This window comes from Acomys russatus, chromosome X (assembly GCF_903995435.1).
Source record: "Acomys russatus chromosome X, mAcoRus1.1, whole genome shotgun sequence".
Lineage (NCBI taxonomy): Eukaryota > Metazoa > Chordata > Mammalia > Rodentia > Muridae > Acomys > Acomys russatus.
In genome coordinates this window covers 63,418,962-63,431,435 of record NC_067169.1, presented here as the reverse complement: position 1 = coordinate 63,431,435, position 12,474 = coordinate 63,418,962, and positions in this window count along the sequence as shown.

Here is a 12,474-nt window from a genome sequence, read left to right as displayed (position 1 = left end):
AAGACCCAGAAACAAACCTTCACACATACGAACACTTGATTTTTGACAAAGGTGCCAATAGAAAAAAGAAAATTAAGCTATTAGAGTTGAGATAAGATAGATATTGAATCTCATTTGGAAATCTAGACCCAACAAGACAGGAAAAACACTTACTTCAAAGGAGACGAATGCAGATGGCCAAGTCACTATGAACGTAACATATATCGTACTCAGTATTCTCATGATTGTCACATGGTTCTCCCTGCTGTATGTAGTTTGTTTTACACATGTGTAATAAAATAAAAGTATATTAAAAAAAAAGAAAACATCTTCAAAGAATGTTCCTGGTGTAACTGTTGTCTACATATAGAAAAATGAAAATAGATCCATATTGATCACCCTGCACAAATACAAGTGGCTTAAAGATCTCAACATAGCACCAGATACACTAAATCAATTAGAAGACTAAGTGGGGAAGACCCTTGAATTCATTGGGAGAGGAGACAACTTCCTGAACGGAACACCAATAGCTCAGGCTCTAAGATCAACAATCAGCAAATGGGACCTAATGAAACTATCAACAGAAGAAAACAACAGCATACAGACTAGAAGAGATTTTCAGTAACCCTACATCCAACAAGTGGTTACTATCCAAAATATATAAGGAACTCAAAAAAATTAACACCACCAAACTATATAACTCAATTAAAAATGGGCTACAGAGATAAACAGAAAATTCTCAAGAAGATTATCAAATGCCTGAAAAACACATAAATAATTACTCAACATCCTTAGTCATGAGGAAAATGCAAATCAAAATGCCTCTGAGATTCCATCTTACACAGGTCAGAACGGCTAAGATCAAAAACTCAAGTGACAGCATTTGATGGCAAAGATGTGGAGAAAGGGGAACGGACATTCCTCCATTGTCGGTTGGAGCGCAAACTTGTACAACCACTTTTTAAATCAATCTGGACCCATCTATACCATTCCTGATCATATACCCAGAAGGTGCTCCACAATATAGCAAGGACATTTGCTCAACTATGTTCATAGCAGCCTTGTTGGTAATTGCCAGAAACTGAAAACAACCTAAATGTCCCTCAAGTGAGGAATGGATAAAGAAACTGTGGTACATTTACACATTGTAATACTATTCAGCTATTAAAAACAAGAAAATCTTAAAAATTGCAGGCACATGGAAGAAACTAAAAATTATCACCAGCAGTCAGGTAACCTAGACCCAGAAAGACATGCATGATATATACTCACTTATAAGTGGATATTAGCCCAACGTAGATGTACTCTAAAAGGCTCCACGTAGGGTCAGACCAGGACAGATGTTGGGATTCCCTGCTGGACACCAGGTGGAGCTGTGAGGGTGGTATGGAAGAATGGGAGGGGGCATGGAGGGACCAAGAGAGTTCAGGAAATCCACAAGGTGACTATCGAGGCTGGCAGATCTGGATCCAGGTGGCCCTGCATAAACTGTTACATGAACCAAGGACAATGCATGCAACAAAAATTAATACCCTGTTCAGATGTAGCCAATGGACAGATCGTTCTCCACAGTTGTGAGGATAAGCAGAGACTGCCTCTGACATGAACTCTGGTGCACACACCAGACTCACAGAGCATACGAATGTTGAATCTGAACATAAAATTCCAGCATATAGTTGGTGAGGCAAAAGGATAGCCACAAGATTAAAAGTAGCCTGGTCAATAAGGCATATCTCCTTTCAGAGCTACACATTGACTCTCTCTGTCTCTGTCTCTGTCTTTGTCTCTTTCTCTGTCTCTCTTTGTCTTTTTCTCTGTCTCTCTGTCACTCTCTCTCTCTCTCTCTCTCTCTCTCTCTCTCTCTCTCTCTCTCTCTCTCTCTCTCTCTCTCTCTCTCTCTCTCTCTCTCTCTCTCTCTCTCTCTCTCTCACACACACACACACACACACACACACACACACACAAGTATTTTGTAATTTCAGTGTATTAACTAACAAAAGTACTGATTACGTTTTTGATAGAGTGAGAAAAATAACAAATCTGTAGTCTTGTATGGTCTACATAAAATATGTATCATCTTAAAATATAAACTACTTAAAATTTCATTCAATTTTTGTGTACACATTTTCACTACAGAGTCTGGTATATATACTAAATAAACAATAAATTATTGAATACATGGATTAATAAACATAGTTACTTAAAGTTGCATATATTTGTTTTATGTCCAAAATTATACAACTTACCTAAAAAGCTAATAAAAACAAATCTCACCTAATGGTGATAAGCTCAAATAAAACTTACTCTTACAATTCTACCATATGTATTCAGTACTTTCAGCTTTCTCACAGATGTGTTTGTTCACGGAAAGAATGCTGTGAAATTCTATCCTTAGATAACATTACACCATGCTGTGGAAAATCTCATGATACTGTTTTGTTTCCACTGTCAACAATCCTCTGTGCTCCCATTGTTCTTTAGTACCCAGCTTTGTTATTTCAGGGAACAAGCAATCAAAGGCTAGTTCCCAAACATATATCCTATGTAGTAAATCTTTGTCCAAACTGTCATTCAAGAATGTAAAACTATCCCCTCAACAACACGTTACATATGCTAGTCAGTTACTAATGCTTTCAATGAATATTCATCAGGGATTTTTATTCATATTATATCAGGAATTGATGCTTTTTTTCAAGTTAAAAGGCTTATTTCTTTTGCTAACTTTAAATTCATTGGATCTCATAAATGAAGTCCCAGATAGCATCAAGGGTTTATATGAACTATATAAGTTTTCTGAACTTGATTTGCAAAGAATAGTTTGAGAAATCAGTTATGCAGAAAATTTATAAGTTAATCATGTAGAAAATACAATCACATTTGGAACACCTATACTGCCACCTTTCAAATTTATGACTGACAACTATAGTATGTGAGTTTTCTAACATTTCATATAAACTTTCAAGCATTATATCTCTATACAGAAAGCACTCTATTATTATGTAAAAAATAATTCAATAACATAAGGGAAATAAAGTTCAGTAAGGTAAAAACAAAATTTTCTTTGAATTCTCAATATTTTTGTTACTTTGTCAAACTCAATGTGAGTAAATCCTCTGCTAAAATATTTCTTTACACATGTTATTTTCTCTTACTTACATTATTTAATACTTCATTATTGCTTGTGTATTTTGTAGACTAATAAATTTAAAATATTTTATATATCACCCTAAACAGTAACTTCAGAATCTGGAAAAAGAAGAAATTTAGGCACTGGCAGAATAAGAATTAGGCAAATTTTATATCCCACAGTACTTTCTATTAGAGTAATTGATTGCTTTTGAATTTCATGTAAATGTTTTAAAATGGGAAACAGAAGTAGTCACAACGATCTAGTACATTACTGAACGTTACAAAAGTATAGCTTTTTTTAAAATGTTAGGGCTAATTTGAGGCATTTGTCCAGCACACTTGTATCTTCTTTCAATATCAAGACACATCATTGTTAGACATTTTTTCCTTACAGCAACTTACATTTTTCACAAGTTAACATTTTTAAATGTTTGTTTTTAGACAATAAAGCATTATTTTGACATGAGAGAAAGAACAATTTATTTATTTTACTGTTAAATAAACTAAAACATATTATATCTCCCATTAGTAATTTTTCATGTCACCTTCTTTAAATTTTTATATCCTCTCATTATGAAAAGTACTGAGTAATTTTCAGCTTACATTGGTTCTTTTAGTCTTTAGTGATTGTTTACATTTATTAAGCAGGCATACTCTAAATGCTTTAAAGCCTTTCAAGATAAGAAATACAGTTTTCACTAAAAACTTTTTAAGGAGCTGGAGAGATAGCTCTGTAGTTAAGGGCTGGAGGTACTCTTGCAGTGTACTCAAACTTAGCTTTTAGCACCCATGTTAGTTGGCTAAAAAAAATACCTATAATTCCAGCTCCAAGGAAATCATTCACTCCTGGCTTCAGTTTACTCTAATACGAATTGTGCAGTTTAAAAGTCACACTTCATATTTGATAGCATTTGAGGATCTGATGAAATATTTTAACATATAGATTTGACATAAAGTATGTTTATTTTCAAGCAGGATACACATAAATAAAAATAAGAATAAACATAAAATAGAACTTATTTAAGCAGGAAACTTATTTTGATTTCTCTAAAAACTTAGAGAAAATAATTTTAAATAAAATCATTATCAAAAATTTCTCCCATTTTATGATATGTCCTTTTAATATCACAAGTTTTGTTAGTTAATTGTGATATTTGCTTTTCTTTTATTCCAAAGGAATAATTCTTAAATTTGGCTACATCTAGTCAATCATTGAATGATTTACAATTTCATTTCAGACTAAAAACACAAGTAGTTTGAGATTTAGAAAAATACTTCTCTCTTTAAATACTTTTGTCTTTTAGTTAAAGGTTTAGAAGTATAAACCATTTAATAGTTCTTGTATTCTGCTTGAAAATAAACACATTTATGTCAAATCTATAAGTTAGAATATTGCATTAGATCCTCAAATGCTATTAAAAAGAAGTGTGAATTGTAAAACAGCATATTAAACTAAGATTATCATTTGCATCAGTGTATTCATATGAAATTCTTTTTGCAAATGAAAAGAAAATAAAGTTAAATACAAATTTTTATTTGTTGAAAGTTTAATAATTAGGAAATTATAATAAAATTATTTTAAAATAAAATTATCATATACTATGCCATACTTTACTCCTCTTCTATAAATTATTACCATTTCTGTACTTACATTTGCCCAGTACATCTTAATTTCATGTTCTCCTAATATTATACTCACTGCAACCATTTTTCCTGTTGTCAGAGTGAATAGCCAAAAGATCCTTATGGAAAGGATTAGTATGCATATTCTTAGCTGCATAGTTACTGTAACCAAGTATATGAATCAGAGTTTTAATTAATTTTTCACAGTGTTTTAAAAATACTGATTATATAGAATATTATTATTCTCTTTATAGAATTAAACCTTTTAGAGTTTGTGCCATATAAACATTGACATCTAAGACATTCAAAATATGTAATAATAATATAACAAATGATTTTTAATATTTAAAACAATCACAATAAGTTGTCAAATGGCAGTGGTAATTTAAAATTAAATACCTAACATGAGCTGAATGAGGATGACTCCAATAATCATGCCAAAGTGGATGAAGAAAAGACCTTGAGGCCTCAGCCATACCCAAAGAATGACAGGCAATTAAAGAATACCTACCTAGGGCAAGAAAAATAGCCTTCCTCAGGGAAGAGCACACCAATCGGAAATCCAGTAACAAACAGCCAGCCCACACTTACAAGTAACATTATACAGGTTCAGGAAATTATATTAAGGAATATATACATGCATGTCTGTAACAACTATTAATCAGAAAAGAGGCCATAGACTTGAAAGAGAGCAAGGAGGTATATATGGGAGGGTTTGAAAGGAAGGCAAGGAAGGGAGAAATGTTATATTTTAGTTTCAAAAATAAATGAATAAACAAGTAAATAAATAAAGCAATCTACCTCATAGGAGTGCAGATAAATTTTACAATGATTCAATTTGGACCCTAAAGAAGGTAAAGGAAGGACCTACTATCAATAAATTTTCTGCCTAAAAATGGGCAAGCTTGGATGCAGGCAGAGTTGATGGCCAAACTCTGCCAAGACAGGTTAAGCAAGTCCTAAATAGTTCCTGCCTCACAAATATGTCTGTCAGATCTATTGGGCCAGAAGGCTGAAGATGATGCTCCAATGTTCTAGAGAATTTTGGCTGACTGCTGAGGTAGCAAACTGTGTCTGTTATCTTTTCATTTGGGAAGGTGCTAATCTGTAACCCCTGTATACTCAGGTAATCAAGTTTATTCCTTCTCTAGTCTCTGATGGAGTTGAAGACCAGGTAGCTTAGTTTTACTATGAAACTTAGTTGTTTTGTGGTTACGATGCTTTTAGATCTAGAAAGATGTTTTAAGTTGATAATGACAATGTGTGATGGAGATTGATTTACATTCAGAATTTTAGATGCAACAAGAATATGTTCTCTTCAAGGCTGCCAAGTACAAATAGCCAAAACACTAAGAACGCAACAGTTATGTAATTCCTGATTATTTCATGGTTTTTCTTGCTGTAGGTAGTTTATTGGATTTATGTTTAATAATATAAAATATATGTAAAATATTTAATAAATAAATTATAAAAAATATTATGTGAGAGTTGACAGGCAAACACATGGTAACAATACTCTTCACAATAATGTTTCTTTTTTTTTTTTTTTTTTTTTTTTTGTTTTTCGAGACAGGGTTTCTCTGTGTAGCCTTGGCCATCCTGGACTCACTTTGTAGACCAGGCTGGCCTCAAACTCACAGCGATCCGCCTGCCTCTGCCTCCCGAGTGCCGGGATTAAAGGCATGCGCCACCACGCCCGGCTACAATAATGTTTCTATAAGGAAAACTCTTCTTATGTGCTCATCTTTGAGTGACATAAGTAAAAAAAAATTGATGCTTTTTAAAGCACTGAAAAACTTATAACTTCAGTATGCACCCTATCTCTCATAGAAAATCTATGAAGCCTGTGAGTATAGGGAAAGCAGTTCTTTTTTTTTTTTTCTTGTTAAAAATAATTTATTCAGATTACATCACCATTATTATCCCCTCATTTGTATCTTTCCATCCCCCTCCTTCCTTGTTTCACCCCTATTTCCATCCCCTAGGCCTCTGACACATGGAGATTGCAAAAAGCAGCAGTCCATGCATGGGCTCTTGTGTACCTACAAGGATTGACCATGTGTCAAAAACATGAGTCATCCATGTGCTTTACTCAGGCTATTTTCAGAACTGAGTAAAAAGGCAGTATTTTATTTTCAGTTGTGTACAAAGTTTATGCTTGTCTACTATATGACATTAAAGGAGTAGATTTACTAAGCTATAATTACAAATAACATGCAAATTTTCTTGTGTGTATCATCACTACAGCTCAAGTTTCAGTGTTCTTATGGTACTTGGAAGAAGTAAAATCCTATGAAAAAACAACAACAACAACAAAAACCAAAACAAAACAAAACCAGAAACAACAAGAAAAAAATTTGTTATTACTCTGTTTATTGTGTAACAACTAATAAAGTTTCTCCTTTTCTGTTTTGAGAGTTGAAAGTTTTCTTCATACGGTCCTGAGACCATAACAGAGTAATTTAAAGGGTTATCACAGAATGAAATGAGATCCTAGCACTGAGAAACAAATATCTGCATCACCTTTAATGAATTTATATCCTGCTATAGATTCACATGCACATTCATGTTCATTGATGCTCTGTTTAGAATAATTAGTAAATGAAGTAAATCTAGATACCAATCAAAATATATGAAACACTGTGGTACACATACAGAGTGCACTATTATTTAGCTGTAAATAAAACTCATAAAATCTGCAGATAAATAGATACTAAGTAGAAAAAACTGTATTATGAGAGTCAGCTCAGGCCCAGAAAGCAAATGTCATATTTTTTGTCCATATGTAGACCTAGATTCCAATATTTTGTTGTATGTATTTGACTTGGAACACAGTGGAACGCAGTAAAGTGGGTTTTCTGGAGATACATTAGGGTGGAATGGATAGTAGAGTAAGGTGATATTTTCAATGGACAGATGCATGACTAATCAAAACTCAGAGAACTATAGACTGTGTGTTTATATCTAAAAAGAAAATATCTCTATACCAAATATCTCTACTACCACTATCAACAAAGCTTAAAGAATGTCATGGAACAGGTGATGAAAAGAATGTGAAAGCTGCAGGATTGAGATGAGTGCTGTGAAATGCTGTCCTCCAGACCTAACACGGCTGCTACACTTCTGACATAATAGCAACCAGAGATATCTGTGCAATGTCTGAAAAGATGAAGTTTAGGTATACATAGCATAGATGTTCTCCAGGCCAACTCTTTACTGAGGAGCTAAAAGTTGTTGAAAATTATTTGAAAGAAGGATAACTTTTTGTTGAGGATTTCACTACTGGCAGGATTCCCATGATCTGATCCAATGAATGGCCGCATACTCATTTACTTACGAACATACTAATTGGATTCAGTTTTTTATAAAATGTTGTTTTCAAAAAGTCATAAATTTTTAATATATTTTATTATTTTAGTCATATTACATCTCAATTGTTATCCCATCCCTTGTATCCTCCCATTCCTCCCTCCCTCCCATTTTCCCCTTACTCCCCTCCCCTATGACTGTGACTGAGGGGGATTTCCTCCCCCTGTACATGCTCATAGGTTATCAAGTCTCTTCTTGGTAGCCTGCTATCCTTCCTCTGAGTGCCACCAGGCCTCCCCATCCAGGGGACATGGGCAAATATGGGGCACCAGAGTTCGTGTGAAAGTCACTCCCCACAATCTACTCAACTGTGGAGAATGTCCTGTCCATTGGGTAGATCTGGGTCGGGGTTCAATGTATACTGCACATATTGTCCTTGGCTGGTGCCATAGTTTGAGCGGGACCCCTGAGCCCAGATCAGCCCACCATAATGTTTTACTTGTAGATTTCTAGGACCTTCTGGATCCTTCTATTTCCCCATTCTCCTTTGTTTCTCTCTCCTAGAGTCAAAATAGGATGTCTTCCCCTGTTTCCCACTTTCCTGGTAAGTGAAGACTTTCATGGGACATGCCCCATTAGCTAGTGTCCAGATATAAGTGGGTATATACCATTTCACTCTTTCTGTTTGTGGCTTAACTCATTCATTATGATCATTTCTAGTTCAATCCATTTGTCCACAGATTTTGGGAATTCCTTGTTTTTAACACCTAAGTAGTATTCCATAATGTAAATGTACCACAGATTCTTATCCATTCTTCTACTAAAGGACACTTAGGCTGTTTCCAGTTTCTGGCTATTATGAATAAGGCTGCTATGAACATGGTTAGCTTCTGTAAGGCAAGAGACACTGTCAACAGAACAAAGGGACAGCCTACAGACTTCGAAAAGATCTTCACCAACCCTTCATCTGACAAAGGTCTAATATCCAAAATATATAAAGAACTCAAGAAATTAAACACCACTAAAACCAAATAATCCAATTGAGAAATGGGGCTCAGAACTAAACAGAGAATTCTCAACAGAGGAATATCGAATGGCTGAGAAACACTTAAAGAAATGCTCAACATCTTTAATCATCAGGGAAATGCAAATCAAAATGACACTGAGATTCCATCTTACACTCATCAGATGGCTAAAATCAAAAACTCAAGTGACACCACATGCTGGTGTGGATGTGGAGAGAAAGGAACGCTCTTTCATTGCTGGTGGGTATGCAAACTAGTACAACCACTTTGGAAATCTTTCTGGAGCTATCTCTGAAAACTTGGAATAAGGCGTCCTTAAGACCCAGATATTCTACTCCTTGGAATATACCCAGAAGATGCTCCAGCACACAACAGAAAGCCATACCATTAGAAATGGAACATGTTGAGGAGTATGTGGTGGATGTCATGGGGAAAATAAGAGGGTTTATATGAGTGTATTCCATTGCATACATATTGTATAATATATTATATATAAGTATAATATATAATATATTGTGGAATAAATGAAGTTACTGTACATAATCTGTTATATATGTTATATTATATAAACATATTAAATTATATTTGACAAACAAATTAAATAGATATTATCTAAAAAAGAAATATTATTAAATGTCTCTGAGTTGTATTCATTTTAAAATGTAAAAACATAAGGATTTGAATTGTATCTTAATTAAGCTGTTATTAAAATAATGGTTTTTGAAATATAATATCAGCCTTCCTCAATCATTGCAGGGAATTTGAAATTCAATGGTTAAAAATTAGAGAAATTGGGGAAGAAATTATTGCTGTAATAATGAGGAGAATGTACCATATGTCCTACACTTGACATCTAAATTTTAATATACATGCTTATTCTCTAAAATAAAGTAGGTAATAATGGTTATAGACTCAGCTTTCAAAAGAATACATGTCTATATGAAGTACCCTTGTCCAAAGTAAAAAGCCTACATTTCATATTATATATTAAATAATATTGTGCTTCACTTGGAGGAGTAATGAGTTTTGTGGTGATAATACAAGAATTTTTGTTGTTTTTGCTTTTATTCTGAAATACTCAACAACTTTAAGACCTTTTTATATCTATTTTTTAATTGAATAGCACTGTTCTTTATCACAAAGATAATTTATTAATTTAAGGTTTAAAAGTGGTGATTCAAAGATGATACTCCAACATTATAGAGTGTTGGGCAACTGTTCATGCAGTAAATTGTCTCAGTCATTTTTTCATTTTGGAAGATGCCAACCTGCCCTTCCATTTCACTCAGGTGTTTAAGTTTTATTTCTTCTCAAGTCTCTGATGGAGTTGAAGATCAGATTGTTTAGTTTTACAATTAAGCTTAGTTGGTTAGGGGTCAAGATGTTCTTAGGTCTAGATACATGTTTTAAGTTAATAGAGAGGTGATATGTTAGATATTGATATTCATTCAGAATTTTAGACCCAACTAGATAGGAAAGACATTTACTTCAAGATTGCCATATACAAATAGCCAAATCACTATGAATGTAACATTTATATAATTCTTAATTGTCTCATGGATCTTCCTGCTCTATGTAGTTTATTTTACTCACGTGCAATAATATAAATGTATATGTTAAAAAGAAAAATAAAAAATCATTAAAATGGTGCTTATATTCTGTTCAAATTACTGTAAGATAGCAATCAAAGTCTCATCTTTATTGCAAACCTTACTTTCATTTTCTAGAGTTTCTAATTTTATCCACACTCACCAAGTTTTTGAATACTTGAAAAAGGCTATAACATTTTGCCGTATATATAAACATTGTACTGCTAGTTCAATTTTATTGGTATTATTAACAACAAAAATAACAAAAGTAAACTATCTTGATTTTACAGACATACATTTTCTTAGGGAATATCTGAATTACATATTATCTAAGCAACAACAAAACAGATTTCAGTAGCCTTTGGGGAAATGTGCCAATCATTATAAATGTCCTTTTATTGTAAAAGTTTGAAAAGTGTGTTTTGGAGACAGCAGAGGCAGAAACAATCTTTCTGTTAATCCATAGCCAAAGATACTTATATAATTTTTCTACATAATGGATCTGGTTGTAGTGATTAAATATTTACAAAAAATGATTTTTATACTGCATTAAATTTATTTTAGTACATTTTAGCTTCATTGACTAAATTATATTAAACAAATGCATGTTTAACTTTTATTTAAACTATAAAAGACTTAAATAGCTATCTATTGGATTTTTCATGTGCTAAATACGTTTTAACTGAAGAGCTTGTCCCCTTTACTGATAACAGACTAGATGGGCTTCCTTGTTTCTTTTTTTTCATGAAATTGAGTTTCCACTACTTTGATTTGATTTGATATTTACATTCTCACTGCAAACATAAAGACTATCACTAATTAAGTAAATACTTTGAATTTAAGCTTTTCATACCAAGGCACAAGTCATAATGATACTTATACTGCACTGTCTTATATTTTAATTATCATCATAAATAATAATGTTACATATTCAAATACAATTGCATTAGGTTGTTTAAAAATTTTATCTCATGTGTCTTCCATAATATAGCCACCTTATGTTTTAACATGTTTAAGGACTTCAGAGAATAAGAATTATAGATAATAGTAATGAACAATCAATGAAATTAAACTTTTGGCTTTTTGCCTTAAACCAGTCAATCTGCTATAAAACTTACAATTGTGTTCTATTGCTACAGACAAATATTTTGAGTAATATAAATTTTATCTTTATTTTTGTTATTAATAAACATTTCTTCCTTTGCAGTGACAGACTTTTGTACAGGCCTCTAATTTACTTTCTGTCTTCTGCACAGTAACGTGCTAACAGAGGTTTGCATTTTACCTAAAACAAATGTGTTTCTGCTTGCACGGAAACGTCTAAAAAACATTTTCCATTGTACTGCCCACAGAAGTGACATTAAACAATTCTGAAGCCAGACATCGTTTCCTGAGCACAGTGATTTCTACATATTTTTTAAAAGTTGCGTTTAATCAACCGTCTCTTGATTTTAAAGCAATCCATTCAAAGATTTAAACTATTTTAATTAGGAAAAATCCTCATATGCTATCTAATTATTTGAGAATTATAGAATTATTTTAATATTCCATTGAAAATGAATTGTATACTACAACACTGAGAGCATGGAAATTTTATTCTTACTATACATGGATGTTTTCATTTTAAAACATCACATGAGAGAGACTGATTAATATGTGGTATATCTTCATGTTCTAAATTCTAGTAGCTTTGAAACTTTATCTTGTCAATATAATAAAACGGTCCTTTACATTTTTGTTGTATCCCAATTTGAGGTTGGCATGACTATATGCATGGCATGACCTTGACAGGAAACTCTTTTTGCTGATAAATATTTTCA